This window comes from Carcharodon carcharias, chromosome 3 (assembly GCF_017639515.1).
Source record: "Carcharodon carcharias isolate sCarCar2 chromosome 3, sCarCar2.pri, whole genome shotgun sequence".
NCBI classification, from domain to species: Eukaryota; Metazoa; Chordata; class Chondrichthyes; order Lamniformes; family Lamnidae; genus Carcharodon; species Carcharodon carcharias.
The window spans coordinates 142,905,145-142,929,777 of record NC_054469.1 but is presented as its reverse complement, the minus strand read 5'-3'; positions in this window follow the sequence as shown (position 1 = coordinate 142,929,777).

Sequence of the window (24,633 nt, the reverse complement as noted above, 5' to 3'; positions counted from 1 at the left end):
TAGACCTAAGCCTTTTTTCAGCATCCTTTTAAATCTGAGAAGGATAGAAAATGGGACAGAGGTAGGTAGTCAAGGAAGAGAAGGAACAGATGGAAATTCTAAGGAGATTTGACCTCGGGCTAGGAAGGAAGGTGCTGAGAGTGGAAGAGATGTAAGAAAGTTTAAATGTTTTCATTGTAATAAGATTGGCCATATGAAGTCAACGTGCTGGGGGTTACATGGGAAACCTTTTGGATTAGTAGGGACTACAAAAGATGCTGTAAAGTCAGAGGTTTTAGAACAAGACAAACTGGTAGGATTTGTTCAAGCAGAAAAGCAAGCACAAGTATTAGCCAAAGGTATGAAAATGGGTTCACAGCCTAGTCAAAGGAATGCTGAAAGGCAGGTTGCAAACATGTTTAAAGATTTCTTCTGTGAGAGAAAAGTCTTTTCATGTGTACAAGGTGGAGTTGGCAAAGATGTACACATTTTAAGTGATATGGGAGCAGTCAATCCTTAATGTTATGGGATAGGGATATGTTGTCCAGAGGGAATTTTGCAGGAAAGGTATTGATAATGGGAATTCAAGGAGAAACAAAAAGTATTCCATTGTGTAAGGTGAATTTGAAAAGTAGCTTGAAAACAGGTGGAGTGATTGTAGGATTGGTAGATAAATTGCCCATTTCAGGGGTTCAGTTTATCATAGGAAATGATTTAGCTGGGTCACAGATGTTGGTGATGCCTACTGTAGTTGAACATCCTGAAGAAAAACAATCCACAGAATTGTTTCAGGAAGAACATCCTGGTTTATTTTCAGACTGTGTGGTAACACAGTCACAGACTCATAAGTTGAGAAACGAGAAAGAGGGGTGTAGAAGCCAGGGCAAAGAGACTGAAGTACAATTAGCTGATACTATCTCTGGTAAGATTGTTCAGGAAGAGAGAAGGGGGAGAATGAAGCCGAAGTGTTTAACTCAAAGAAATTGATAGAGTCATAGCAAAAAGATCCAAAAATAAGTCAGTTATTTCAAACAGCTTATTCAGAAACCACACTCTTGGACTATGTATCAAAGTTCAGGGAAAGATTAAACAGAGCGTGTGAATTAGCTAAAGAGCATCTAAAATATAGTAACAGGTGATGAAGATAGAAACAGATAGGAAGACAAAGACTCATAGCTTTGTAGCTGGAGAAAAGTGTTAGTTTTGTTGCCAGTATCAGGCAAACTGTTAAAAGCCAGGGTTAGTGGGCCTTACCTAATTGAAAAGAAATTAAGTGAAGTGAATTATGTCACAAGTAAGAACTCCAGATAGAAGAAAAACCCAGAGGGTTTGTCGTATAAATATGCTCAAAAAGTACTTCCAGAGGGAGGATAACCAAAAAGAAGAAATATTAGTAATGATGAATCAGGAAAAGGAAGTAGGATGGAAGATTCTGAAATTGACTTTCCTCAAATTCAATTGCACAATGAGGGAGTGGTTAAAAATTTGAATAAAATTCTGAGTTACCTTCCAGATAAGAATCGAAGTGACTTGAGAGAGCTATTGCAGTCACATAGAACTATCTGTGGGGTTAACTTGGGAAAAACAAAGGTAGCTGTACATGATGTAGATGTGGTGACTTATGTTCTAATCAAGCAAATCCTTATAGGTTGAATCCAGTATAATTATCACAAGTGCAAAAGGAAATTCAATTTATGCTCAAGAATGACATTATTGAGTTGAGTTGCAGCAATTGGAGTTCACCTATTGTGATGATACCGAAGCCAGATGGAACACAAAGACTGTGTGTGGATTATCGAAAAGTGAATGCAGTGACAAAATCAGATTTATATCCTATTCCACGTTTGGGAGATTGCATTAAGAAAGTAGGACAATCAAAGAAAAAGTTCATTACAAAGATTGACTTGCTGAAAGGATATTAGCAAGTACCTCTTTTGGAAAGAGCGAAAGAGGTTTCAGCTTTTGTAACACCAGGTGGACTCTATCAGTTCAAAGTCATGCCGTTTGATATGAAAAATGCACCATTGACTAACGAATAAGGTTATTGCTGGACTGAGTCACTGTGCTGTGTACATTGATGATCTGGTGGTATTCAGTCAAACATGAGAGGAACACTTACAGCATCTGGGAGAACTATTCGATCGTCTACAAGATGCTAATTTGGTGGTGAACTTGGCTAAGAGTGAATTTGCGAAAGCACAAGTTACATATTTAGGCCATACTGTTGGACACAGTCAGATGACCCCACAAGATGTAAAAATAAAGGCGATTGATGAGCTCCCAGTGCCTTCAATAAAAAGGGAAGTTTTACGATTTCTGGGCATGAGTGGTTTTTACAGGAAGTTCGTGTCAAATTTTAGCAGCATGGTTGCTCCATTAACTTAAAAAAGAATGAGAAGTTCAACTGGACATTAGAGCGCCAAAATGCATTCAAAGATCTGAAAACTGTTGACAACAGCACCAGTTTTAGCGACACCGAATTATACCAAGCAGCTTAACTTGACTATTGATGTGAGTGATGTGGGTATTGGTGCTGTATTGTTGTAGGAAGACGATGCAGGTATTGAAAAGCCTGTGGGATATTTTTCAAAGAAAAATGCTCCACCATTGAAAAGGAAACACTGAGTTTGGTACCGGCATTGCAACATTTTGAAATTTATATTGCCAACAATTCATCAGAAACAATTGTTTACACTGACCATAAGCTGTTAAAATTTATGAACTATTCAGACGGAGTCTACTATTACAACCATTTAACTTGCACTTCATACCTGTGCTGGACGAGAAAACCTAATTGCAGTTGAATTATCAAGGGTTTAAGGTGTAAGGAAGGTTGGACATGTGAAACCAGGGGTAAAAGGACTGAAATGGACTCTATTTTCGCTGAAACTTTGGGTATATTATCATGTTAATGCATACACCTTATAATGTAATAGTATAGTGTATAGTGATAAGTAGCAATTAATAGGAAAGAGGTTGAGAAAATGGAACCGTTTTTTTGAATTATGACAGTTTATTTTCTAAAAAAGGGGGGGGGTGGTGTCAAGAAAACAAGATATTGTAATATTTTTCTTCTGCTGATAACCCTGCCATGTTTCTTATGTACTGGATGACAGGCTGTTGGGGGTGTAAATATGGGGCAGGATTTTCCATTCGTTGTGCCGCAATGGCGACTTTTTACGCCGTATTGTCCCAAACCCGTTGCATTAATTATGCACTCCCGGAAACACACAGTTTCTATGGTGGACGGGCTCTCATTCGCCTGCCATGCCATCACCTCGCCACTTCATCATGCCTAGCACCATACTTGAAGTCCAGCCACACGCACACCCCTCAGTGTTTCCAGCCCAGGACTGCTGCAAAGAAGACATGGCCCTGAAAGGCAAGAAGACTGCAGCCCCCAGGTTCAATGACACGTCCCTCGAACGACTTTTGGATACAGTGGAGGCCCGCCGTGATGTCCTCCACCCCCACTCTGGCCACAGGATGGGCAGCAACCTCACAAATCCAACTTGGAAGGTGGTAGCAGTGGTGGTCAGCGGAAACGGCTTTCAAAAGAGGATGAATGATCACTTCCGTTCCGCCAGGATAAGTCACTCTTCTCATCACTCTCAACTCACACACTCACAAACCTATCACACGTCCACAGGACCCTCCCTCACTGCCAGTTCAAGGGACATCACCATTCACTCTCACATATACACCTTCATTGTCCTCATTCCGTCCATAGGACTACTCACTACCCAGTTCTCCTCAAGGAGTCAGCTGGGGCTCTTGGGCACCCATAGGGAGGAGGATCAGATGCACACCCCAGGGCCATCTACCCGGGTGACTGAGTGTCTGGCCGATCCAAATCCCCTCTTCCTGTAATCCCAGCATTTCCAGCTCCACAGCTCGAGGAGGGTGCCACTGCCACACAGCAGGTCCCCGAAAGCAGGTCAGGCCCTCCAGGTCTCGGCCCTCCAGAGGACACCCATCAAGGTCATCGCAGGCAGGGTGTGGCAGTCAGCAGGCTGCCTCCACCTCCACTGTGGATGCCCGGGGAGCACCAAAACGTAACGACAGAGATAGGAAGGTTAAGAAGGTGCAGTTATGCAGCCTGGGTCCGGGTGTTAATCACTTGTACATATTGTTCACCATTGTCAAGAAACTCCTAAAAATGTCTCCCTACCTATGGCTCCTTGTTCTGATGAGCAGTGTTCATGTCACTTAGATGTGAAACCTTTCTGCACAAGATAAAGGCAGGTGACTCAGTCCAGGGCCTCTTCCCTGTGCTTTGTGCAGCCTTCAAACCAAAGTGATGATCCAGCCTCACACTCCCTGGGAACATTACAGATGCCTGCACCTCAGCGGTGCTTGTCATTGCTGCCAGAATGTAGTGGGCAGGCGTAACAGAGTTCTGTGATTCTCTCTGTGTGCTCTCAGTACTTTTAAGGTTGGGCTGGCCCCCATTTTTCAGCATCTATGACCAGTGACACTGTGCTTCTGAAGGGCTCAAGTGCTGAAGGCAGACAAAGGATCAGATACTTTTAAAGTTTCATGGCTGTGTCTCTAAGATATGACCCTGATCACGGACAGCAAGCGAGCAGCCCTCGGCCAGACAGGGGTCAGACATTCTCAGAGGCTATGTAAAGATCTATGGAGTGACCTCACTGCATGTTGTCATTATCTTCCTGCAATCGAGCGACTATTAGGGCCTCTACTGTGTCTTCATGACAGGGGCATTATCACAGAGGGTATGTGCGCTGCCATAAGCCAGACTGGAGTCAAATGTTCATAGATGCAATGAGAGGATCTTGTGGTGTCTCCTCACTGCATGTCTTCATCAGCCTCTACAAATCCAGCAGCTATGAAGGCCTCCCAAGCATACCTGCCTCATCTAGCCAGTGCGAGGGTCTCATCGCCATCATTGTCACCTTCAAGGACCTCCTCACCCTCATCATCATTGATGTCCTTCTCATCGGAGGAGATCTCCAGTTCCTGTATCTCCTCCTCAGCCAGCTCCGCTCCCCATTGCAGCGCTAGGTTGTAAATGGAGCAGCATGCGGAGACATTGCGTGACACCCTTCATGGACTCTTTGCAGGGCTCTACCAGACCAGTCCAGGCACCGGAACTTCATTTTTAGTATCCTGATAGTCTGCCCCACCAAGGTGCGAGGTGTACAAAATTATGAGGGGCATGGACAAGGTGGATGGGGAGCAGCTGCTCCCCTTAGTTGAAGGGTCAGTCACAAGGGGGCATAAGTTCAAGGTGAGGGGCAGGAGGTTTAGGGGGGATGTGAGGAAAAACATTTTTACCCAGAGGGTGGTGACGGTCTGGAATGCACTGCCTGCGAGGGTGGAGGAGGCGGGTTGCCTCACATCCTTTAAAAAGTACTTGGATGAGCACTTGGCACGTCATAACATTCAAGGCTATGGGCCAAGTGCTGGTAAATGGGGTTAGGTAGGTAGATCAGGTGTTTCTCACGTGTCGGTGCAGACTCAATGGGCTGAAGGGCCTGTTCTGCACTGTGATTCTGTGATTTTGAGCTACAGCGTGAGCCTCATTATACCTTTGCTCTGCTGCGGCCTCAGGCCGCCGCACGGGTGTCATCAGCCACGTCATCTGCGGGTATCCCTTGTCCCAGAGGAGCCAGCACTGCAGCTTCTGTAGACTCTGGAAGACGTCAGGGATCTGTGACTGACTGGGAATGTAGGAGTCGTGCGCACTCCCTAGAAACTGCAGACCTGCAGGATGCATTTGTGGTGATCACACACCAGCTGCACCTTCAGTGAATAGAATCCCTTACCGCATGTTGCGACAGAGATCTGAGCACCATGTGAGTGCAGTCGATGGCACTCTGCACCTGTGGGAAACCCGAGATCTGGGCAAACCTAATCGTTCTTGCATCCTGGCTCTTCTGGTCTCAGGTGAAATGCACAAAGTTGTGTGCCCTCGTGAAGATGGCATCCGTGATCTCATGGATCCATTTGTGGGTGGAGGCTTGAGATATCCCACTGAGGTCACCTGTGGAGCCCCGAAAGGAGCCACAGGCATAGAAATTGAGTGCCGTTGCCACATTCATGGCCATGGGTAGTGGATGCCCTCCAATGTCCACATGGCACCAAATCCTGCAATAGCTGACAGATGTGACCAACCATTTGCCTAGATATGCACAGTCTTCGGCAACACTGGTTCTTAGTCATCTGCAAGAATGAAAGGCAGCGTCTATAGACTCTGGGTGTCACTAGGCGCCAACCAGCGACAGCTCGCTGTGGTTCTTGGGCAGTGTTTGCGGGAGTTCCAGCTGCCCCTACTTCCTGAGGGTGCTACTCCCGCCTCTGCACAGCCAGGAGCCTCAGTCACTCTCTTCTCCATTGTCTTTGTTCTCTGTAAGCCATTAGACATACAGCTAGTTCACCAGGCTCCTTGATCCTGATTTACTCCTCCTCCAGAATGAAAGAGAGAGACATGTGGGTTAGCCTGGATGTACTAAGAACCTCACTTGGTTAAGTCTGAAGGCCTTTTAATGCATCCTGGTGAGTGCTGGCCACCACTTGGATGGCCAGAGTTTAGTGCATTACATGGTTGCCCAAAACCCCTCCTTTTTCTGCCCCACTCCACCTAACCAACTGGCAGCAGCTTTGCTCATTGGACTGCATGCTGTGTTCTCAGCTCAGGCACAGGCATTCTCCTAACCCACACTGCAAGGCTGCACTGTTAGCTTGATCCATGGGGGAGACTGGTCCAAACCGGGATGCTGACATTGCAAGGGCCTATGAGCACCTCCACCAGTGGCTGCTCCATGGCCAGCTTTAGCAAGGAGATTCTACAACATGTCCAGTCGTCCAATTGTTCTGCAGTCCACTAAAATGCTTATTGGTTTGCAATCTGTGTCCGAGGGGAGAAAAGCTGTGGAGCACTTGGTGGTACTTTCATGCCTCTGCGTTGCTTGAGTGGGCAGATAAGCTAGAGGCCCGACTCCCATCATATCCATGCGGCTGTGGCTGAACTGCCTCAGCTGCATTTTATACAAGGTCTTCCTAATGCGTGGCCGCTTCCCTTGCCCATCACACCACCAGCACCCCCACCCCCCCCCACAACCCCCCACACCCTACACGTGCTTGTGCACTACCTTCAACCACAGGGCAGCCTTTTCCCACCCCCTCAACAAAGTCGCCTCAACTGCAGGACAGCCTTCCCCGCCCCCCCCCCCCACAAAGTCACCCCAACTGCAGGGCAGCCTTTGCTCCCCTTGCCCCAACACGCCACAAGCTTGAAGTCTAACAGGAGCGCTCCACAATGTTACTGTGCACTCACCTCTGAGTTCCCCTCAAAGTGCAGCCCGGCAAATGCAAGCCTTTTATAAGATGTTGTGAAACACATTGGCTGTAATCACACTGACGATCCAGCGGGATGGGGGTGGAAGGATGATTCTGGTGGGCAGGCCTTATAATGATATGCTGATGTATTACAATGAGGTTCTCAGCGTCAAATGGTGGGAAACGCATACCACCATTGGCGGGCTGAGCGGACAATCACAAACTGGTTTCATGACGTCATGAAACCGATTTTTGGCCTTCTCACCTTATTGTCTGCTCACGCCACCGAACACTCCTGATGCCAGCGGGCATGGATGATTCTGCCCATTGTATTGTAGACAAACTCGTTCAGGTGATACTGCTACACCATGGTTTTAGAAAATGCTTTTGATTCAAGGAACAGGTTTTATGGTTGTGACCATGATTGTTCCTAATGTAGCTGAGATGATAAATTATTCTGAATGTGCTATTAGAAACTTTTTTTAAATCACAAGAATCAATAGCTGAAAAATTTGTCTTAATTCTCTGTCTCTTACGTTAGAGTTTGCTTTAAAGATGACTTTACAAGCACAATTGTAATAAAAATATCAAAAATGTGATAATTCAGAATTATGTCTGTTTTAATTTTGTTTTTTTTCTATTGATACATAAATTCAATACATATTGTTTTCTATTATATATGCAAATTATACATTCTACCAGGACAGTTGGCAATTTGTCAAGTATTTAGTTTAGAAATGCTGAAATTTCATCTCACGGCTGCCAATAATTTTTATTTTAGATACTTTTTTTAAAAAAGCCTCTTCAGATAAAGAAAGTTCTGCATAAATATTGCAAGAGCAACTCACCCCCATATCTCAAAATTCAATTCTAGTTACTGCCCTTTCTGGACGATGTTTGCCCTCTTCTATCTCCCCAAAGAAGCTGTTATGTGCTATGGAGTATTAGAAAGGAAGACTTGTATTTATATAGCACCTTTCACAACCACCAGATATTCCAAAGTACTTTACAGCCAATGAAGTACTTTAGAATTGTAGTTATTGTTGTAACATAAGAAATGTAGCAGCTAAGTTGCACACAGCAACCACGTGATAATGAACAGATAATCTTTTTTTAGTGACATTGGTTAAGGAATAAATTTTGACCATGATCAGGGCATAACTCTTCTTTAAAGTACCATGGGATCTTTTACATCCACTTGAGAGGGCAGACAGAGCCTCAGTTTAACATCTTATCTGAAAGATAGCACCTCCAACAAAACTGCACTGGAGTGATAGCCTTAATTTTGTGCTCAGTACCTGGGGCGGAATTTTGTCAACAGCAGGTTGTTCCAGATGACTGAAACAGAAGTGTGCACCACTTTCATTCTCTTGCTTTTTCCCTTTTCCCGTGCGATTACAATTAAAATTTAAAGTGCCGACAGCGTACACAAGAGATACGTGCGATTCCGTGGCGGGGGAAGGTTTTCAGTGATGAAACCTGCCATCAGATGACAATGCTACAGCTACGTGTGGGCTATAAAAGAGTCTCCTGGTCAAACAGGGAGGCTCTGAATCATGGTCAATACTTTACCGTCCAACTCCATTGCAACTAACATAATAACCTATTGAGAGCATAAAGGTGGCGTGTGTGTTTTTTCAAATTTAAATTTCACTTGTAAGTAATTCACATTATATTGGTTTCACTTTATTCATGTGTGCATCATAGTTATTTGTTGAGACTAACTTAGTCAGAGAACTAAATGTACTTGCATGCCTCATGGTTGGCACGCATTGATAGTACAGGGGAGATAGATTTCTTTATTCTGGAAGAAAAGTTGATATGTCTTTTAATGTTTCAAGTCCGTATGACTCTTCTTCAACAGAGTTGAAGAGTCATATGGCCTCGAAACGTTAACTGTATTCCTCTCCACAGATGCTGTCAGAGATGCTGAGTTTTTCCAGGTATTCTTATTTTTATTTTTGTTTTTGTTTTGGATTTTCAGTATCCTCAGTTTTTTTGCTTTTATTTTATATTGATATGTCTTTTGTTCACTCTTTATTCATTGTTCATGTTAGTGTCCAGTGTTGCACTTGCCACTCAATGGGACATGGGACTTTCAGGTTCAGCTGACCCTCCCTTCCATGCATTGTAAAAGACATTGTTCGAGATCATTCTCAGCAGGTATAATTGAAATGTTGTAGGTGAACTCAAACATGGAAACATAGAAAATAGGAGTAGGTTATTCGGCCCTTCAAGCCTGCTCCGCCATTCAATATGATCATGGCTGATCCTCAATTTCAATGCCATACTCCCAATCTCTCCCCTACCTCTTGGTGCCTTTAGAATCTAGAAATCTATCTATTTCCTTCTTAAATATATTCAGTGACTGGGCCTCCAGAGCCTTCTGTGGTACAGAATTCCACAGGTTCGCCACCCCTCTGAATGAAGAGGTTTCTCCTCATCTAAGTTCTAAATTGGCCTATCCTGTATCCTGAGACTGTGACCCCTTGTTCTGGTTACAGCTAGAGTAAACATCATCCCTGCATCCAGTCTGTCCAGTCCTGTCAGAATTTTATACATTTCAATGAAGTCCCCTCTCATTCTTCTAAACTCCAGTGAGCACAAGACTAGTTGACCCAATTTCTCCTCATGCAATATCCTGCCACCCCAATCAGTCGGGTGAACCTTCGCTGCACTCCCTCTGTGGCAAGTATAACCTTTCTTAGGTAAGGAGATCAAAACTGCACACAATTCTCCAGGTGTGGTCACATCAAGGCCCTGTGCAGCTGCAGTAAGACATCCTTTCTCCTGTAGTCAAGTCCTCTTGCAATGAAGGCCAACATACCATTTGCCTTCTTAATTGTTTGCTGCACCTGCATGCTCGTTTTCAGCGACTGGTGTACAAGGACACCCAGGTCCCTTTGTACGTCAATATTTCCCAATCTATCACCATTTAAATGATACTCTACCATTATGTTTTTACTACCAAAGTGGAAAACATCACACTATCCACACTATACTGCATCTGCCATGTATTTGCCCATTGCCCACTCATTCAACCCGTCTAAATCACCTTGAAGCCTCTTAACATCTTCCTCACCACTCAAATTCCTACCAAGTTTCGTGTCGTCAGCAAACTTGGAAATATTACATTTGGTTCCCCCATCCTAACCATTGATATATATTGTGAATAGCTGGGGCCCAAGCATTGATATCTGTGGTACACCAGTAGTCAATGCCTGCACTCCAAAAAAGACCCATTTATTCCTACGCTCTATTTCCAGTCTGCTAACAAATTCTCAATCCATGACAATATATTACTCCCAAATCCATGCACTTTAATTTTGTACACTCTCCTCTTATATGGGACTTTATCAAAAGCTTTCTGAAAATCCAAATACATCACGTCCACTGGTTCTCCCTTATCTATTTTGCTAGTTACATCCTCAAAAACACTCCAGTAGGTTTGTCAAACATGATTTACCTTTCATAAATCCATGTCGACTTTGCCTAATCCCACTGATCTTTTCTAAGTATCCTGTTATCACATCCTTTACAATGGACTCTAGCATTTTCTAGTCTAACCAGTCTGTAATTCCCTGCTTTTTCCCTCCCTCCTTTTTTAAATAGTGGGGTTACATTGCCACCCTCCAATCTGCTGGGACTGTTGCTGAATCTACAGGATTTTGGAAGATGACCACCAACATATCCACTATTTCCATGGCCACCTCCTTTAGTAACCTGGGATGTAGATTGTCAGACTCTGGGGATTTATCGGCTTTCATTAATTTCTCCAGCACTATTTTTTTTAGTAATACTAATTACTAATTTCTTTCAATTCCTCCTTCTCATTAGACCCTTGGTTCCCTAGCATTTCTGGGAAGCTATTTGTGTCTTCTACTGTGGAAACAGAACTAAAGTAATTGTTTAATTGCTCTGCCGTTCCCTTGTTCTCTATTGTAAATTCTCTCATGTCGGACTGTAAGGGACCTACATTTATCTTCACTAATCTTTTTATTTTTACATACTTATAGAAGCTTTTACAGCCCACTTTTATGTTCCTTAAGAGCTTACTCTCATACTCTATTTTTCCCCTCTTAATAAATCTCTTGGTCCACCTTTATCGAATTCTAAACTGTTCCAAATCCTCACCTTGCTACTTTTTCTGGCAAATTTATATGACTCCTCTTTGGATCTAATGCCATCCTTAATTTCTTTTGTTAGCCATGTTTGGGCCACTTTTCTTGTGTTTTTGTGCCAGAAAGGAATGTATAACCGTTGCAATGCATACATTCATTCCTTAAACATTAGCCATTGCCTATCCACTGTCATGCCTTTTAATGAAGTTCTCCAATCTATATTAGCTAACTCATACCTCATACCTTCATAGTTTAATTTATTTAGATTTAGGACCCTGGTTTCAGATTGGACTACTTCACTTTCCATCCTAAGGAAGAATTCCATCATGTTATGGTCACTGTTCCCTAAAGGACCCTGCACAACAAGCTTATTAATTAACCCCTCTCATTGCACAATACCAAATCTAGTCTAGCCTTTTCCATAGTTGGTTCCTTGACATACTGGTCTAAAAAACCATCTACTACACATTCCAGGAATTCATCTGCCACAATATTATTGCTAATTTGGTTTGCCCAGTCTATATGTAGATTTAAGTTACCCATGATTATTATAGCGCCCTTGTTACATGCATCCCTAATTTCCTGCTTAATGCCATCCTCTACCTTACTACTACTGTTTGGAGCCTATAGAAAAATCCCACTAATGTTCACCACCCCTTTTTGCTTCTTAGCTCCACCCAAACTGATTCTACATCTAGATTTTCTGAGCCAGTATCCTCTCTCAGTAATGCACTGATTTCATCCTTAACTAACAGTGCCACATCACTTCCTTTTCCTTTTTGCTTGTTGTTTCTAAATATCAAGTACCCATGGAAATTCAGTTCCCAGCCTTGGTCACCCAGCAGCCATGATTCCATAATCACAATCATATTGTACCTTTTTCCATCTATTTGCACTGTTAATTCTTCTACATTATTGCATATGTTCCGTGCATTCAGATACAGTGCCTCTAGACTTGTCTTTTTAACATTTTTACTCATCTTTTTTGCACTATGGCCCTATTTGCTGCTAGCCCTTGTTTCCCCGCCTTCCACTTTTGCTTTCTACCTTTCTGTCTTTTATTCCTATCTTTGTTTCCCTCTGTTGTGTCTTCTCGCTCAGGTTCCCATGCCCCTGCCACTCTAGTTTAAACCCTCCCTTATAGTACTAGCGAATACCCCTGCAAGGTCCTGGTCCTACTAGGGTACAACTCATCCAGCTTGTACAGGTCCCATCTTACCCAGAATCAGTCCCAATGCCTCAGGAGTATAAATCTCTTCCTCCTACACCATCTCTCCAACCATGCATTCATCTGATCTATTCTCCTATTCCTGATCTCACTAGCATGTGGCACTGGGAGTAATCCTGAGATTACTACCTTTGGAGGTCCTACTTTTTAAGTTATTTCCTAGCTCCCTATATTCTGCTTTAAGGCCTCATCCCTCTTTTTACCTATGGCATTGGTACCAATATGGACCACGACCTCTGGCTGTTCACCCTACCCCTTCAGAATGTCCTGCAGCTACTTAGTGACATCCTTGACCCTGACACCAGGGAGGCAACATGCCATCCTGGTGTCACATCTGCAGCTGCAGAAACATTAATCGGTTCCCCTTATGATCAAATCCCCTATCACTATTGCTCTCCCACTGTTTTTTCTCCCCCCACCTCCCCATTGCAGCTGAGCCACTCGTGGCTCCACGAGACATTCCCCTGAGAAACCATCTCCCCCAGCTGTATCCAAAACAGAAAATCTGTTAGAGAGGGATATGGACCTAAAGGACTCCTGCACTACCTATCTAATGCTTTTACCTTGTCTGGTGGTCACCCATCCCCTTTCTGCCTGTGCACTCTTTATCTGTGGTGTGACTACCTTAATGTACATGCTATCCACGAAAATCTCATCCTTGTGGATGCTTCACAGTGACTTTAGCCACAGCTCCAGCTCCAAAACAAAGATTTTGAGAAGCTACAGCTGGAGACACTTCCTGCACTAGTGGTCGCCCTGGACACTGGAAGTGTTCCTGACTTCCCACATTGCGCAGGAGGAGCATTCCAGTTGGCTGAGCTGCCCTGCCATGCCTTACCCTTAAATCACTCCCATTACTTTTACTTCTTCTAGTTTAGGGAATATTAAGAACAGAAGAAATACTCACCATGTTCCACTTACCAAGGCCACCGCTCTTCTTATTGAGGAAAAGTAGAAAATGAAAGATCCTTCCCTCTTCACTGAACTCCCTCTCTCACCAAACTCCAACTTAAGCACTCTATTACAGCTCAAAGCAGTACTCCAGGGCAACCAAAAGCAGCACCGTAGATGCCCTGCTTTTATGCTATTTGAATCTAGCTTCTGAAAACATTTTTAAGCCAGTTATCTAATTAACTAGCTACAGCTGCAAGCAGAGGCTGTATACCCATTGTTTTAAAACTGGACTCAAGCTCATCTTCTCCCAACCCAAAGAGCAACTTTTAGTTAGTTGGTAAATTAAAGAAAGGTTAGACGTTAGGTAGAAATTAACCCTTAAAAGTCCCTTTCTCACCAAACTCGAATGCAATCCCAAGCTGCACTCCAGTGCAGATAAAAAGCCCTGTGAGGACTTTGCCAGTCATCACCCTGAGATGGGCACACATTTGGACAGTACTGGCACTGTCCTTTTGGCACCTCATTTTCTTACCTTGACTGGCTGTCCCCATCACCCAGAATGCCAAGCCATTCTCACTTCACTCCTCCATGCCCATGACTCACCATCTGTCCTCCCTTGGATCCCTCTTCCATTCCTCCATGCCCCCTCCCCCACTCAACATTGCCTCCCCCACAACTAACTCACCCTTGTCAGTTCCGAGCCTCCATGCAAGCTGCCATTCTCCTGCTCTCGTCCCTTAGGCCACAGAATACAACAAGGAAAAGCACTGACCCCAGACATAACTGCACAGAGGCGACTGGTGCACAGCACCTTTAAACAAACACAAACTGGATGTGACGAGATTCTTGTGTGCTGCTGACTTTCTCTTGAAGTTAGGACTTTATTGAAAAAATGTTTATGCTAATGAGTATTAATGGCATGCAAATATATTACAAGGGAAACCCACAACAGGATGGCATGAGGTGCGACACGCCACAAACACACTGCTGACTTTATCTCTGCATCTCAACACCCCCACTGGGAAATCAAAATTTTACACCCCGTCTAATTCAGTCACCCCGCATTTCCCATTCTTGCGGGTTCCATAAAATTCCACCCCCACCAGAGTGGGGTTTGAACCCACAACTTCTGATTCAGAGGCAAGAGTGTAACCAACTGACCCACAGCTAACTCTTCAGGATACTTATTTGGTAATCCAAGGCATACACCTCCCTTTTTAAATGGCAATTGTGTTTCCAAAGCAGATATTTAACTAGCTTTGTTTTGAAGGAATTGCTGGTGACCTTGATGGGAGAATGTTCCACATATCTACTGCTCTATAGGAAAAGAAAACTCAAAACGTAATCTTTCTTCAGGCTTCTTCTGGGTTGCAGTAAGCCATCTGTAATTCTGAATTCTGCAGCTGGAGGGGAGCTCCTGAGGTTGAGGTGCATACATCTTTCACAAATGAAAACAGAAAATGCTGGAAATCAGGTCAGACAACATTGGCGGAGAGAGAAACTGTGGAAATGGGCAGAATTTTTCATTCCTACATGGGAGCGAGAACAGAGGCAGGCATGTGTGAAAAAATTGCCAGCACCATCCCACTCCTAAGCCATTTTCCAGCCACCATGCTGCCACCCCACTGCCGAGGCATCAGGGACCAAGCTAGCAGCCTGCAGGTGCCCCCCCAGACTGTGGGAGCAAGTGCCCCAGGCAGGCTTTGAGGCCCTCCCTATTTGCCTAGTCACAGCTGTGGCTGCAGGTTGCCCTGTGCAAAAGTTCTCCCTTCATAATAGTGACCAAGATGCTGAAGCTATTTTTAAAGTTTAAGAAGTTGGAGAGAGTGGGCCTCAAAATGGGGGTGCCTTCTTTTCTCTTAATTGAACTGCAGGCTGTTGGTCTTCCTGAGCTGGGAGGCCTCCTATTGGTCCTACAGCTTTGAGAGCCTGCCTGCCGTCCTTACTTGGAGGCGAGCCCACCCTCTGGCCACTAACTGGCGAGTTCAGGGAAAATCACTGTCAGGTGTCTATGCAGGGTTAAGTCCCGGCACAAAGGCAAAATCCTGCCCAATGTTTTAGGTCAATGATTTTTTATCAGAAGTGACAAAATATCATCGACCTGAAACATTGGCTAGGATTTTCCATTCTAAGTCCTGTGACGGGAGAGGGGGGGAAACAAGAGTGTTTCCTGCCACAGAGCCTGGTGGGAATTCGTGCCGAATTGCTCAGTGCTGGGCTCATTAATTATGTAGTCAGGAATTTCCTGAAGTATCGCGCGGCGGTGTGGGCTGGATGACATGCACTCCACAGTCATATCCAGGAGCCATATTTAAAAGACGTCCACACATCAACTTCTTTGTGGCTAACCCACTGTGAAAGGAGGAGGTGACCTAGCGATCCCAGGGAGCTCCAGCCCCTAGGTTCAGCAAAGCTTCCCTCGATGTGCTGCTCAATGTGATATGATGGATGGAGGTGGCCGATCCATGTGACCAACCCTGCATGGCAGGAAGTCGCCAGGGTGGTCAGTGCCCATGGACCCCACTGGAGGATTGACTTGCAGTGCTGGAAATGGATGAATGACCTCATTCCCCACCGTCAGGGTGTGTGAACGCTTAACTGCTCACACTCACCTCACTGAATGCTGGAGGGGGCATGGGCATCAGTGGCAAGGGCACCATCCATGCAGCCCATGCATAAATGAGCTACTCAATGTGATAAGGTGATGCCTCATTGCCCCACTGCAGTCCATCTAGTCCACAGGTGGAGAGGCCACTGCGTGTCCCTGACCCTTCCACACAGAGAGCTCAGAAGCTGCCTGCATGGGCTCACCATTCTGGAGGGTGCTGCCTCCGAACCCTTGTGGACAACCTGCAGAAAAATTCTGCAGGCAATGAAAAGAGCAGTGTCTGTGTGAATCACATTGATAGAAAATCACATACTTCATTCTTTGTCCAGCAAAACTTTCAATTTCTTTTAAAGATGCAAACAGCTGCTTCTAAAAACAAATGGGCATCAACTTCAGATCTCCATGTTTCTGCTTCTTTAATATGAAAACCTCATCTGGCACCTTTCATTAGTTGTAATAATTTGACCTAATTTATTCATTGATAAATATTGACATTTCCTGGCTCCTTAGCAGTTTGCAAGGAGCAGATTCATACAATCAATTAAAGCCAATTATGCTGAATTGTTGGTCATCATTCTCAGTGAATGTTGACACTGAAGCATTTAGTTAGGAGATTTTGAATGAGATACTAGGAGAAAAGCTAAATTGTTCAATTTAATTGATCATATCAGTAATATCTGTGCTGCGTGAACGGACTGATCAACCTGGCTATATTCTATTGGAACAGAAGATTTCATTATATTAAATAATGAATTAGCAGTTGGAAGTCAATTTTATGCAATGTTGACACAACAGATTGATGTCTTGGTCTATTTACCCTTCTTCAACAACAAAACTGTGTTTTCTCAATACATACAGATTAACCAAGTCTGCCAGTATCAGTAGGCCTCCTCCAACAGTCTGGTGTTGAACCAGATAGGTCGTGAAATCAAATCTACTTTTGCTGCTGCAAATTATATTGTAGGAAAGACAATGCACCACAAAACAAAAGCGCAAAAATGATCATTTAAAGACTCCAATGTGAAATAACAGGAAAATAAATCTGCTGCCAGCAATGAGAGGAACATAAGAACATACGAAATAGAAACAGGAGTAGACCATTCGGCCGCTTGAGCCTGTTCCACCATTCAATAAGATCATGGCTGATCATCTTGTGTTTCAATTGCCACATTCTCATCTAACCCTGATAACCTTTGATTCCCTTGCCGAACAAGAATATATCTACCTCTGCCTTAAAAATATTCAATGACCCTACCTCCACCACCTTTTGAGGCAGAGAGTTCCAAAGTCCCACAATTTTCTGAGAGAAAACATTTCTCCTCATTTCTGTTCTAAAAGGGTGACTCCTAATTTTAAAACAATGCCCCTTAGTTCTGAACTCAGCCACAGGAGGAAACATCCTTTCAACATCCACCTTGTCAAGGCCGTTCAGGATCTTATATACTTCAATCAAATCACCCCTCACTCTTCTAAACTCCAGTGGAACCAAGCCCTGTCTGTCCAGCCTTTCCTCATAAGCCAACCCACTCATTCCAGATATCACTCAAGTAAACCTCCTTTGAACTGACTCCAACGCATTTACATCGTTCCTTAAATAAGGAGACCAAAACTGCACATAGTATTTGAGGTGCGGTCTCACTAATGCCCTATATAACTGAAGCATAACATCCTTCCTTTTATGTTCAATCCCTCTTGTAATAAAGGATAGCTTTCCATTAGCCTTCTTAATTATTTGCTGTACCTGCATACTAACTTTTGGTGACTCGTACTGGAACACCTGGATCCCTCTGCAGCACAGAATTATGCAACTGTTCTCTATTTAAGTAATACTCTGATTTTTTGATCTGCCTGCCAAAGTGAACAACTTCACATTTTCCCACATTAAACTCTATTTGCCAGACCCTTGCCCTATATCTATATCCATCTGCAACCTCCTCATGCCCTCTTCACAACATACTTTCCTACCTATCTTGGTGTCATCTGCAAATTTAGCTACCATGTCTTCACTCCCCTCATCCAAGTCATTGATGTAAACTGTAAAAAGTTGAGGTCCCAGTACAGACCTCTGTGGGAGTCCCACTTGTTACATCCTGCGAATCAGAAAAAGACCCATTTATGCATAATCTCTGCTTTCTGCCAGCCAGCCAATCTGCCATCTATACTAATATGTTACCCCCCACACCATGAGCTTTTATTTTCCATAATAATCTTTGATGTGGCACCTTATCAAATGTCTTCTGGAAATCCAAATACAGTATGTCCACAGGCTCCCCTTTATCCATAGCGCATATTACTCCTTCAAAAAACTCCAATAAATTGGTTAAACATGATTTTCTGTTCACAAAACCATGTTGACTCTTCCTGATTGCCTTGAACTCTTTTAAGTGTCCAGATATAACCTCCTTAATGATCGATTCTAATAACTTCCCCATAACAGACATTAGCTAACTGGCCTATTGTTTCCTGATTTCTGTCCCCCTCCCTTCTTGAATAGAGGGGTTATATTTGCTACGTTCCAATCTGATGGAGCCTTTCCAGAATCTAGCGAATTTTGGAAAATTAACACCAGCGCATCAACTACCTCATTAGCCACCTTTCTAAGACCCTGGGATGTAGTCCATTGGGACCCAGAGACTTGCCAGCCCAAAGCTCAATCAATTTGCTCAGTACCGTTTCCCTAGTGATTTCAATTTCACCTAGGGGAGAATTTTCTCCTGTCAGGGAGTTGTGCGGGGGTGGGCGGGCACGAGCCAATTGGCTGGGTGCCACCATTTTATGTGGGAGGGCCAATTAAGGCCAGCCCAGTGTGGCGCATGCCTGGAAGCACTGAGCGGGGTGGTTTCCTGAGTCGGGATGTGCGCTATTTCGTGTATGTGTGCGAAAGAGCGCAGAAATCTCCCTGAGGCTCAGAGGTGCCTCAGGGAGATTATTTTCACTTATAAAACATTTAATAAAGGTAAAAAAAAATTAAGGACATGTCCCCTCATGTGAAACTGTCACATGAGCTGGGACATGTCCATTAATTTTATTAAAAATTTTTCAAACACTTTTAAAACGTTCATGAAACCTCATCCCGCCTGTGAATGAGGTTCCATGATGAATGCGAAGGCCACCTGGGATTTTTGCCGGCCTGCCAACCTTAAGGTTGGATGGGCAGCTCAGCTAATTTATTGGCTTTTTCTCCCCCAAGTTCCTTTCTCCTCTTCACCTCTTGATTTACAGTTATTACTGGAATGTTTTTTTTTTGTATCCTCTGCAGTGAACACAGAAGCAAAATATTTGTTCATTTCTTCCTTATTAAGAATATAAGAACTAGGAGCAGGAGTAGGTAATTCAGCCCCTCGAGCCTGCCCCGCCATTCAATACGATCATGGCTGATCTCATTTCGGCCTCAACTCCAATTTTCCGCCCTCTCCCCATAACCTTTCAACCCGTTACTAATTAAAAATCTGTCTATCTCCTCCTTAAATTTATTCAGCGTCCCGGCATCCACTGCACCCTGAGATAGTGAATTCCAGATTCACGACCCTTTGAGAAAAGTAATTCCTCCTCATCTCTGATTTAAATCTACCACACCTTAGCCTAAAACGATGGCCACTCATGCTAGAATGCCCCACAAGGGGGAACATCCTCTCCACGTCAACTTTGTCTATCCCCATTAGCATCTTATATACCTCAATTAGATCTCCTCTCATCCTTCTAAACTAGCGAGTATAGGCCTAAACTGCTCAATCTCTTTTCATAAGACAAGCTCCACATCTCTGGAATCAATCTAGTGAATCTCATCTGAACCGCCTCCAATGCAATTACATCCTTCCTTAAGTAAGGGGGCCAAAACTGTGCACAGTATTTCAGGTAAGGTCTCACCAATGCTTTGTACAGTTGCAACAACACTTCCCTATTTTTATACTCTATTCCTTTAGCAATAAATGCCAAAATTCCATTTGCCTTCCTTATTACCTGCTGTACCTGCACACTAGCTTGCACTGAAGCTTTCTGAAGTTTCTCTCCATTTAAATAATAAGTCACCTTTCAATTCTTCCGACCAAAATGGATAACTTCACACTTATCCATGTTAAACTCCATCTGTCAAATTTTGGCCCATTCACCTAACCTGTCCATATCCATTTGTAAATTTCTTATTTCTTCATTGCAACTTACTTTCCCACCTATTTTGGTGTCATCTGCAAATTTAGCCAAAGTACCTTCTATCCCTGAATCCAAGTCATTAATATAGATTGTCGATGGTTGGGGCCCAAGGACCAAACCCTGTGGCACCCCACTAATTACAGCCTGTCATCCAGAAAAAGACCCATTTATCCCAACTCTCTGTTTTCTGTTGGTTAGCCAATCCTCTATCCAAGCTAATATATTACCCCTAACTCCATGTGATCTTATCTTGTGTATTAATCTTTTGTGCGGCACCTTATCAAAGGCCTTCTGGAAGTCCAGATATACTACATCTACAGGATCCCCATTATCCACTTTGCTTGTCACATCTTCAAAGAGCTCTAGCAAATTAGTCAAACACGATTTACTCTTCATAAAACCATGCTGACTCTGGTGGATTGCATTTTGACTTTCCAGATGCTCCATTACTACTTCCTTAATATTCCAACAATTTCCCAACGACAGAAGTTAAACTAACTGGTCTATAGTTTCCTACTTTCTGCCTCCCCCACCTTTTTGATTAAGGAAATCTACTAACTTTCCACTGTCACTCTCTAGAGGACCAACACTCACTTTACTTACTCTTTTCCTTTTTAAGTACCTGTAGAAACTCTTGATATCCATTTTTACATTTCTAGCTAGCTTCCTCTCATACTCTAATTTGAGAGGAAAAGGTATAACGATGCTTGGGGAATAGACAATGGCCAACTTACTGTGAATGGTTTGAATTTCTTACAGGATATTATTACTTGGCATTTTCTCTCTGGGTGACAACCTATAACCTATTATCAGATTGTCCAAAAAGTATATGTGCAAGTAAGCGGAAGGGTTAAAAATACAGACCAAAGCATATACATAATTAGGGAAACAGAGGCAGAGGGGTCCTTTTTGTAAGATGATTCATTGTATCTCAAATCCCTTTTTTTTTGCACTACCTCTGTGCAGAGTGTAATGTTTTCTTAAATCTCTGGTTAATATGTATTGAAGTAAGTTGTGGAAGTCCAGATAAAGAAGATCAGTCATTATAATATGATAGGAGTCACACAAAGATGCTGTTTTGGGAAGGGGGTGGGCAGGGTTAGGTAAAAGTGAGATCCTTGTTGGCAGGTAGGAACAGTTAGAGCACATACCCTCAAAACTCAATACCTTTGGCTCCACTTGAAGCGAGTTGGATTTCTGCAGTTAGGGCCTAATTGCCCGCATTACAATTGAACATATCCTCTAGCGAACAACACCAAAGGAGATTTATTAATCCCTGTAAATTTAAAGGGAGTAATTCTACAAATTGGAACTCCTGGTGGAGCCTCACACACCAGCAGAGAAAATCAGAAGTTCAGTTGCACAGCGCCCATGATTTTTCACCCATTAAAATAAGTGATTGGAAAATCACAGATAATGAGCATTAAATTTCAGATTAATGCTACAGCAGGTGAAACTTCCATTATCAGCAAGTATTTGTAAAATTACTTTCTTAGTTTATTTACCATTGTTTTTTCTTAAATAACTTAATACTATTCCTCACTTTGTTTTAAATCTTTGTTCCTCCCTTTTTAGTTCTTTTCACTTATAGCCTCCCTCTTCCAGAAACCAAAGCCTATTACTGTCACTCAGTGAATCAGAGTGCTTCAGTCTACCTCATGTTACTTCCGCCCCGTGGGGAAACCCCAATAGTGGTTACAAGAAAATCTGGTTTACTTCTTGGAACCTACTGTTTTATGCACTGATGTGATTGTGATTAAGAATTTGTTTTACGTAAAAAAAAAATTAAGGAAGCATGGTCACCACATGTTCATTTTTGAGGCAGGCTCAATATAAGGAAGAGAAACTCAGTGAAAAAGTTAAGGTGTACCACTGAATGTAATATAGATAAATGATGTGATGACATCACAGTATTTACAATCATATCATTATGCATTCATGTGGTATCCTGCAAAATGTGTTTGTAAGTAACAATGTACTGGTTAATGCTTTCAGTTGTTTTACACTTCTAGCTTCTCCTTGAAAAGCCACATTAATGTGTTGGAGAGGCTAGTATGCTTTGATGATCCCTTGTGCAATGCCGTTGGGAGCTCCTTGCTCTTGGTCGGGTGACCCGTGGCAGCAATGTCAGGGAGAGGTGGCAGACAAAATGCAGTCCAAAAAGTCCTTAATAACAAAATAGGTGAAGGAAGCAGCTATGAAGGCAGAAGAAAGCTGCAGCAGCCAGGTGCTCCCAGTTATCGAGGTTTCACATGTCACCAAAATCTGACCATCAACATGTCAAGATTATGGGGACAACGTCGGTGCCCTAAAGGTTCCACATTAAACAAAGTCATGGCAGGCTTCTACCAGGATCTATTCACCGAGTCCTGTGGAGAATTGGTGACAGCAACAGGACTGTGAACCTGGGAGTCCCTAGTCAACAATCTGCACACAGGCAATTGATGCATGAAGGTGTTAGGACAGAGGTGTCTTTGGGCAGCAACATCCCAGTCCCCTTCAGGATACCCTCTGCTCACCCCAACTGGGAGGGGCTGGAAAAAGTACCCTTTCTTCTGGCTGGAGAACCACACCCTGCAGGGTCACCATCTTTGCAATCAGAGATAGAAAACTTTTAACTTTGCAACTTGGAATGTTAGAACACTCATGGATAATCTCAAGAGTGACAATCCAGAAAGAAGAACTGCAATATTATCATGTGAACTATCAAGACTCCAAATTGACATTGCTGTCCTCAGTGAGATTTGCCTTCCTGGGGAGGAGAAGGTGGAGGAACAAGTGGGAGATACTGGAAAGGTAGGCTTACAGTAACCCTTGTGTCCATGGAGCTGGTTTTGCCATCCGGAATAGGATCTTGGATGCACTACCAGGACTCCCCAATTTTATAAATGAAAGACTCTTGACATTTCGCCTATAGCTCAGCTGTAACCAATATACCATCGTCATCAAGGCTTATGCCCCAACCCTCGACTCCAATGAAGAGGTTAAGGAAAATGTCTACACTAATCTTGTTGAAGTCCTCACTACCAACCCAAAAGGTGAAAAGATCATCCTTCAGAGGGACTTTAATGCCAGGGTTGGCTGTGACCCTAATATCTGGGGAGAAGCCATTGGGAAAAACAGGGCAGGAAAAGCCAATGCAACTGGCATCCTCCTGCAGACAAAGTGTGCTCAGCATGGCCTCATTATAACAAACACCCTCTTCCGCCAGATGGATAAATATAAAACCATATGGAGGCATCCTAGATCAAAGCATTGGCATTCCTGGATTATATCATTGTTCGGGTCAAAGACCTAAGTGATGTCTGTATCATTCAATCCATGTGGGGTACCAATGCCTGCTGGACAGATCATTCACTCAGTCAGTCAATGATTGACAGTTCTAGCATTTTTTAATGTCTACCTTATTCAAAAGAAGATTAGGTAAGAATTTGAAGAGCTAGCACCAAGATAGATACAATGGAAAAAATGGCCTCCTTCTGTGCTGGCATTTTTATAATTCACTAGTTATAAATAGGTACAGGAGTAGGCTACTTAACCACTCCAGCCTGTTCAACTAGTCTGCAGATCTGTACCACAACTCATTGAGCCACCCTTGGTTCTTCCATAGCCCTTGATTCCTTTACTTAAAAATTTACCAATCTCAGTCTTGAAAATTTCCATTGACCCTTTATCCAGTCATTTGAGGAAGAAAGTTTCACAATTCCACTACCCTTTGTGTGAAAAAAAACTTCCTGATTTCACCCCTAAATGACCTAGCTCTAATTTTAAGAGTCAGTCCCATTAATCTGGATTCTGCCAGCAGAGCAGTTACTCTGTGTCTACCCTAATGAATTGTTACACTCCCCAGTATAAATATTCTTTTACTTTCAAAATAAAACCAAACAGACCTTCACTGTTTCAACATACCACTTATCAAACATGCATTTTTAAATAACAGAATCTTAACTAAATGTCTGCACATAAAACTTCTCAAAATGTTCTGCAGAAAATGAGAATGTGTTATTTTAAGAGATTGTATTGAGTTTACAGTGATAAATTGCAGCATCATTCCTTCCTTAGATCAACTAGTCAAACTAATATTCTGAGGCTTGTACTTTTATAGTTGCTAGTGTGCTAATTATCACATTCAAATCTACAGCTTGCAAAAAGCTCCTAACCTTGTACTGGTAAAATAATGTATCAATTTAAAGCTATACCTTATTGTTTTAAACCTGTTTGTTGCAAAGATGCTGCATAATTGAATGGACTAGGTTACTGAAGCATATTTTCAGATCTGTGCATGCTTCCCTCCAATTCTGTATGCTCAGATGTACGGCCGATTTTCTTAGTAAAAGGTGTTCATCTCATCA